Source organism: Phaseolus vulgaris, chromosome 3 (assembly GCF_000499845.2).
Source record: "Phaseolus vulgaris cultivar G19833 chromosome 3, P. vulgaris v2.0, whole genome shotgun sequence".
NCBI lineage: Eukaryota > Viridiplantae > Streptophyta > Magnoliopsida > Fabales > Fabaceae > Phaseolus > Phaseolus vulgaris.
This window is the reverse complement of record NC_023757.2, coordinates 36,797,930-36,806,858: the sequence shown is the minus strand read 5'-3', so window position 1 is coordinate 36,806,858 and position 8,929 is coordinate 36,797,930. Positions and strand designations below refer to the sequence as shown.

General features: G+C 30.9%; 1 long non-coding RNA gene across 1 annotated transcript; it reads left to right on the top strand.

The window, feature by feature from the left end:
* The first annotated feature begins 3,830 nt into the window (after positions 1–3,830).
* LOC137807409 (uncharacterized) lies at positions 3,831–5,032 on the top strand. Its single transcript, XR_011080513.1, has 2 exons — positions 3,831–4,549; positions 4,801–5,032. It is a non-coding gene; the product is annotated as an uncharacterized lncRNA (long non-coding RNA).
* The last annotated feature ends 3,897 nt before the right edge of the window (positions 5,033–8,929 follow it).

Sequence of the window (8,929 nt, the reverse complement as noted above, 5' to 3'; positions counted from 1 at the left end):
TGTGGATGTCTTTTGTTAGACCGTTTAATCCTTCTGTAGACAGTCTTCTACTAGATTGTCTAGTTTGCTTGCTCTCATTAGACCGTCTAGCTCATTAACATGTCGTCTAAATAGTTTTGTTTTGTACCTTTAGTATGTGTGTTTAACATTAAATCGTCTTTTTTTTTTTATAAGCGGTCTCATTTTTGTTGTTTTTTTTTCTCTTTTAGTGTTTGTTTCGTTCTGCATTATATATCTATAGTCATGATGTCTCCTTTTGACATACGAAAGAAATAAGTTTTTCATGCTTTGTTTTTTTTCTTCTTCTAGTTTTTCTCTTTCTCTCTTTTCACTTTATAACTTGTGATTTGGTATCGAATAATTCCATGAGTTCTCTCAATTGTTTCTAAAAAAAAATGTCTATCATGTTATTACAAATTAAACATGTTATTACAAATTAAACATGTTATATTAAAACTACTTAATTTTTATCAATATTCTAAAAATAAAAATTGACCATAATTGTTATATAAAAATATATTTAATAAATTAACATATTACTAATATTTTATAAATAGTAACCTTCACATTGAGATTTATAACTAACCTATGTGATTCAAACTTTAGCAAAATTATAAATTTTATATAAAAAATGGAACAACTTTTTCTTACTGTATTGTCAAAAAAACATATTTTATCCAAACTTATAAAAGTGAAAAATCCTTTAATCAAACCTCACCTTCCATTGATTGAGATCAAGTATATCATGCACAGATACAATAAATGCATGGAATGTGACATGCATTTAATATTATGATATGATTATTTTAAAATATATAGAATACAATAAATATAGAGTTGGGTGGTTGAATATATCAATCGGACTTATTTTATTTTTGGTGGGTTAATAATGAACTAAAACCATATGAATTGAACTGATTATTGATTATTTTATCTCTAGACTCACACTCACAGTCACACACATTTATATGACATACTTCTTTCACTTTTTTTTTTAAATACGAAATCTCAATTAAGTGAAACCTACTTTTTGAGTGATATCAATAATTGATGAAAAAAAAGTTGTTAAAAATCTATTTATATCTGAGTGTGTAAATTTATTATGATTTAGTTTTCAATATCTGAGTTTAAAGAAAGTATATAATTGCAGTTGCAATTACGTAAATCTAAACCAAAAACAAACTTTTGGGACATATATAGCAAGAAAATAAAATAATATTGAACCGTTATTTCTCATTATTTTATTTTATTTTTATAAAAAGTTTTCATGTTAGATATCATTATACTACTTGATATCTTAGCAAGGCTGACACCTAGTAACAACAATCATTTGTCATCACATGAAAAAATATTATTAAAAAAATACAAAAATATGGGAGATTAGACTAAAACCCATATGTTAACAAAAACGATACATAGGCAAACTATATTTATTAATAAAGAATTCTAAGAACAGACTAGATGGAAGCCTATTATACCAATGAAAGAATTTTGTATGAATAAATCCTAAATTAGCCCACTTATCAGCACACACATTCCCTTCACGAAAAATATAAGTAACCATAAACTTGATTTTTTCACAGTAATTAAGACAAGTATTTCATCGATTACAAAGCATCCAAGGAACATTTGTCCTAGCAGTAAACGTAACACAAACCAAGACCGAGTGACATTCCAACCAAACATTAGTAAATCTCAACTTCTGAGCTTCCTCAAAAGCATATATAACTCCATAAAATTCAGCAACCAAAACAATCTAAACGTTAAGAAACGCAGAGAAAACTCCAATAAACTCTCATATACTCCCACGAAAAATACTTCCACAAGAGACAAGACCTGGATAATCCCTAACAGTCCCAACAATGTTAATTTAAACCCAGCCTGGCGAAGGAAACTCCCATCTAACAGGTAAATGACGTAAACTCTACCAGTACGAGTGTTAATACCAAAAAACTTGAGCACATTGAAATCGAATATATCATTCTTCATTTGAGCTTTAGATGAATTATCTCTAGACATGTTAAATCTTTAATAACAAAAATAGCCTTAAAAACCTCAATTTTATCATGAAAACGAGCATAATTCTTCATACACCATATCATCCAAATGAAAAAAGTTATCACAACTAGCTTAACCAATTTAACTGCCGGACTACCATCACTCTTAATAAAAGAAAGAATATCATCCTTATTAGAGAAATGATAAGTATTACCAATTTATTTTTCTCATGAAACCTTAAACAATTTACATTTTTTTATCATCAAAGAAGCACTGTGTTTTTATGTTATACCTGTTTATATGTGTCATGCAACTGTATCAAATTTTCATAATTTTGTTATGAACAGATATTCAATACATGAAGGAAAGTGAATATATATATGATCACGATCTATATGATATATTATTTATAGAAGATACTCTTCTGTACAAAATATTGAAAAAAATCATAAAATAAAATAAATAATTTGATGAAAGTTAATGAAGATGCTCCCATAATTAATGGGGTTCATGGAACTAATTTTAGAATAGATTAATGAACTTTTTAGCTTTGGATACTGATTAACAAAGTGATTATTTATATTTGGCAACCAGTATTATCCATTAAGTGATAATTTTGAAAGTAAAAAAAAATATATATCGTGTCTCCATTTCTTTTGCTTCTAATGGTTCATATAAGCTGGATATTGCATGGTTTGATATAGTCCACAGTTGTGTCAAGTCGCTTGAATTATTTGAGATTGTACGACTTATTACAAAAAAATGATTTTGTAATATTTGTCAACAAAATCATCTTATTTTTATATGAGAGATTCGGTGCCTAGAAGAGAAAGATTGTTTATTTAAGGTGTATACAAATACTAATTATGTAAAGTTGTTGGAACATAAAAATTTATTAAAAAATCTATTTTAATTAAAAATAAAAATATAAAAATATAGGATTACAATATTAATAGTTTTATATTTATGATAGATATATTTAATATTTTTATTTTATAATATAATTAATTATTTTATGTATATAAAGAAAAAATTGAATATAAATTTAACTTTTTAATATGTATTACATGAATTTTTTCGACTTTCTTCGTAAGTCTATTCTATTTTTCTCCCACAAATCAGTACTTTTAAATATTCGTATATATAAGAAACAGAAACGATGGACGCTCGAATATAAGTCTAAATAATTAATGTAAACATTAATATAATACGGAGACACATAAATAAGTAATGAGAAACTATAAAATTTCCAACATATCGAAAAAAAATTAATTGCAAAAAAATTCACAGTAACCAGAAACATTGAACCATCCATTAAATTAATCTAAATGGGAACTTTAATAGTCTACTTTAATTTATCCAAATGGGACCACTTATCCACTGGAAATTCACATGAATTAATAAAAGAAATTATAGAAACGACATATATTAGCTTTGCTATAGACCGAATAACCAAATCCAAAACATGTTTTTGGACATATCATAATTTCTTCATCTTCATTTATCTCTCTCCAATTCTTCTTTTCTTCTATAGTTAGTTTATTATTATTTTTTACTTTCATACCCTTCTCTTACATTATATAAAAAAGAAAAAAAATTGTTGAAATTGTAAAAATTGTAAAAATTAAATAAAATATTGATTTATTAAAGTGTGAAGGGTATGTTTTTAATTTATTAGAGGATATTAATATTTCAGCACCTATATAAAACGAGATAAAATCTAATTTACAACTGTTTTAAATTTAAAAAAGTTAAAGGCAATGGAGAAGTTTTTCCATTCATAATAATTTGAGATTTTAAAAGCGTATATAAATAAATAGTATTTATGGAAGATGTGATTTGTAAAGTTTTGAAGAATATTAAAAAAGAGAGTGGAAGAAGGAGGGAGCTGAATGGAATTATGGTGATTGACGAAGGTGAGGAAAGGAAGAGAAAAGAGGACAGAGGTTGCTTGCGCAAATCTAGCTAATCTGGGCTTCTGGGCACCCACTGGAGAAAGAAAAGGATTGAGATTTGAGTTGAGCTGAATTTAGAGAGAGAAACAGAGAGAGAGAGAGAGAAAAGAGGTTAAGGCAACAACACAACACAACACAACACATAGAAAGCAGAAGAGAAGTATCTCCATGCCCAAACCGTACAGAAAAAAAGCACACCAACCATTCATTTTCTTTTGCCCACGTTATGCTTGGACAGACAATCACAGTGGGACACAACCAACCAGCCACTCCTTCACCCCTTAGCTAGTTACCCCTTTTCACCCTTTTGCACCCTTTTGCACCACACTCCTTCTCCCATTCTTCACTCACTCATGTTTCCTCTTTCACCACACTGGGAGAGGCCCTGCCTTTGGTGCCACCTCAAGCACCACTGGCTGCACCACCACCACCACCAATGCTTTCTCTTTCACTCAACCATCCTTCCGAGGCAAAAGGCTTTCACTCAACTCCAATTCTCGCCTGTCACTATGATGTTCTTCTTTTTCTTCTCTTGATTATTATATCATGCTGCTCGTCGTGATATTGGCTAGATGGCTCAATCTGTTAGCTTAGTGGTATTAGCATTTAGCATTTAGCACTTAGCATTGCTATTATTTTTTCTTTACTTACTCTCTTTGTAACCAATGTTAATATGCCAGGACTGGATATTTCAAATTCAAACCAAATCTTATGTTGCTTTGCCACACTTTTTCTCTTCTTCTTTTATTATTTATCATGATCTGAGTTTGCTGACTGGTTTTTTTTTTCTGGTTTGGTAAAACAAAACAATTTTTGCTTGTTTGGTTCTGTCTGTTTTGAATTGAAGAAGGCCTGGGAAAGAAAGCAAGGAAGGAGGGAGACATTGCTTGGTTTGAGCTTTGGGTTGCTACATTTTTGCAGTAAATGGGGATGCACCTAATCCTGTAGGATTTTAGTCAGTGATGCTTTAAATTTTGGGGGTCCCTTAAGGTACAGACTACAGACCCTTCAACATCCAAACAATCTTTTATTACCGTTTCAAATTTAATGTCAGTCTTTGCTTCTGTCTCTTTTGCAAATTTTATTGATTTTTCTTGGGCAATGTGGGGCTTCCTCATATTAATAAGGGTGGGTCAAAAAGAAGACCCATTTCTAATAAATTACTAGCCCCAATCATGGTTTAAACTTTAGATTAATAAATTATTATTAGTTCCCTTGAACAGCTCCCCCACAGTGAAAATCACTGAATTTGCTATATTTTGGCTGTGAATATCATGTTTATGGAGTGGTTCAATTGATTGCGTTAAGTAATAGTGTTTTAATCTATATTGTCCAATCAGTGTGTGTGTTATGAGGGTGGGTGAGGTGACAATGCAACAGGTGAAGTAGGGTCTTGGGTTGCAAAACACTGAAATTGGCAGTCCAAAGGAGCCTGTGTTGTTGAGCACAATCATAGAGCATTTTATTTTATTTTGTTTTATTTTTCTTGCATAGCGAATTAACTGGGCTAGTGAGGCAAAAACAGATACAAAGACAAAGAAAGTTGAGCTACGGGTGACGAATGCTTCTTTAGTCTATTTGCAAGTGTCCTATCAATTGTGCTCCCAAACTCCTCTTTTCTCTCAATCCTTTTAGTTTTAGTATGCACGTGAAACTCCCATTCTGCTTTGCACCATCAAAAGGAATAAAGCTTCCAATTTTAAATCAAGATAAAACGAATACGATTCTTCCTCCCTAGTGGACTTGTCTTCTTCAAACCACGGATCCTAAGCATTCAACTAAACCATCTTCCTAATCTTGCTTCTCTCAATTGCATAATCTCACAATAGAAAAGAACATGACCTGTTTCAAGTGTTTTCTTTTTTTGTTTAATATTTGTCTTTGATGTTAGGATTCTTTGGTAAATTTTCTTATTTTTGTTTTTTTAAATCTCTTGGGTCTTGTGCTTCCCTTTTGACATGGCATTGATGCAATTAAACCCCTCCTTTCCTTTCATATAAACTTGTTGAAACAAAGAAGCAAGAAAGGACAAAAAGTAAAAAAAAACATCACATGCACTCGTTGAAACCAGCATGCATCTTTGCACATGAACTACAACTACTTTCCAACACAAGCCTTACCATTTTCACTTTTAAGTCAGTGGCAGAGTAGCTTTCACATACCAAACCAAGGATTTAAATAAGCATTTTAACCGAAAACGATTGAGCCGAACAGGGTCACTCTTCAAAGTGACTACAGATCATTAATCTCAGTGTGTTTAGACATAACACAGGAATCAATTTTTCCACAAGATCATGATAATCTTATGAAAATCTGTTTGTTTTGTTTTTTTCATTTCTTACTATGAAGTTGATCCAAACACATAAATGTGATTGTTCCTAAAGGTATTTCCATAAAGGAGAAACTAAATTCATTATTCAGATATAGGAAACTCATTAACTTACGTAAAATCATGTAGTTCTTTTATCTGAAAAATAATTAGGATAGTGTGATTGTAAGGAAACAAGTGGGTACGGTCCCATCGACCATAATTTAGAAGTACTTTGTACATTGTCTTCATAATGAGTTCGTTCCCTGCTTCTCTTTTTGTTTCCATATTGGACTTGTAATAAAGATCCATGTTGCCTTAGAAACTTTGAATTTTGGAGTCAGGTTTAGCCACGTGACTTGAACCCAACAAAAGTTTCCATATTAATTGGAAGTTAGCAGTAGCAGTGTTCCAAGTTTAGGTATCAAAAAAGTGAAAAAGAAAAAAGACACTCCCAGAAGAAAACCATTTTTTTTTTATTATGAATAAGTAATGTATCATTTTGTGTAGTAACAAGAGCTAGCATAATCATTTCACTCGCAATAGTTTATTTTCATCTTGATTGCATCAAATTTTAACAAAAGTAACTTAAATGACAATTAACAAAGCGACTGAAAAATACATAAAGTTTAAATGAATTATATAATGTTTAAAAGGGTTGAAAGTAAAGATATAAAACTCATTTGTTCTTTGCCAATAAGGATCTTGTTAATGAGTGTTTTATGATTACTATTTACTGTAAAAAAATTACTATTTTTACTCAAAGTTACAGTAAGGTTACATTACAGAACATAACAGAGCACATTGATTACTGGCCCCTGCACTTGTTTTACTTGTCACTCTCTCAAAGAATACCAATTAATATTATTTTTCATAAATAAAAATATTTGGTGAATCTGAAGTGATAGAAGGTAAATTAAATCAATTTCACTGTTCCAAAAGAGGAAAGCAGATAGAGAAAAGAATAGAGGTAAAATAGTGAGACCAGTATCACGATAGGATATGATACATGTGCATTCAATATGTACATATATAGCAGTAAAATTGAACAGACAAGGAGAGAAATATTTTTCTTCACAATAAAGCACACCATTGGAAAAGGCAAACCCAATGAAAGGATTTTTTGTTGCATCATCTCCATCTACATTTTCAGCATTTGCTTCCATGAGTATTGCAGGTAATGTTAACTCATAATTATATTTAAACTCTTGATGCATTAAATTAATGGCATTAACAATAGAATATGATATAAAAATTGAGGGGCTCTATATTTGTGATTTGAACAAGTGAAATGGTACAGTGGTTTATCTATGAAATTGGGCTGCAGCCTACAAAAGCTAAGGTCCAGGAGAAGGGACAGGCACCATTTACGGCAAAATAGAAAAAGAAAAAGAAATCCCAACACGTTAAAGTTTAAACTGCACATGAGGGTGCAGCAGTAAATATAATCATCAATCAACTTTATCAGAAATCTTTTTTACATTTCATTTTATTTTCTTTTGTCTTTCTTTCTTTTTATCATTTTATTTGTCTACAGTAAACACAACTTCACCAGAATTTCCAAAAGGAACTCATAAGTCTACTTGATTCAGCCATGCATGATAATGGAGATTTAATGCGTTTTCTTAATGCATGTTCTGTAATTCGTAGATGGGTTAGTGAGTGTTTGCAAGTTGATAAAGGTGTTTATTACACTTCACTCACGTATTAGAACACTCTAGAATTTGTGACACATTAGGACATTTTGTTATCACTGTTTCTTATCTAGTCTAATAATGAACGAATTCTCACTATGATCTCAAATGACCACCAACTCAAAACACTCCAATCATCTTGATTAGAGAATGTTCTGTTATCAACACAATTATCTTTCTGTTCTTATTGTGTGTTTGGCCCTACATCCTGGGAGCAACAATTATAAGCTTCAGGTTCACTTGAGTGAAACCGTTGGAGTATAAGTGTTGACATTAAATAGAAATAAAGTAATTAAACAACATATATGTGATAAGATCGTAAAATTAACATGAAAGTTAACATAGTTTGTAATGTGTATTGAAACACAGAAGTTTTTTTCTGGACATTTGCCTGCATAGAATCATATCCGTTTCAATGATTCGCATATTGAAAGCAAATCAGGGTAACCAGATACGTCAGAAGATTGTTCATGCCAAAAACTACCATTGGCTTTTTAGCTTTAGCTTTGTTTGAAGTCATATACGTGTCCCTCAGTGACTAATTCAGAGTTAATGATTCAATTATTTTAATCTCAACATCAGTGACAGACAGTGGCAGTGGTTGTATACATAAGAAGAAAAGAGAAAGTGTGGAATGAGTAGGAGGCGCGTGAGATTGAAGTTTGAGATAGGGTTGTGTTATTATTAGATAGAGAATATTAAAAGTGAAGTTGATGCAAGGACGGCTGAGCAGGCATAATTATAAAGAAGAACAAGTTAAAAGAAAGAAAGTGAGATTTTGTGGACCATAATTATTATTGGAGAAGGTAACGTGACACTTTGGCATTGGATCTTAGTTTTATTATGTTTGGTTGTTTAAAGGGTGAAATGAGGAGCAAAAGGGTTTGAGTATTGTGGTGTGGATATAGTGTTGAATGAAAAGTGTTGTTGTGCACATTTTCATACCACTTGATTCAGATTTAATGTAAACAGAG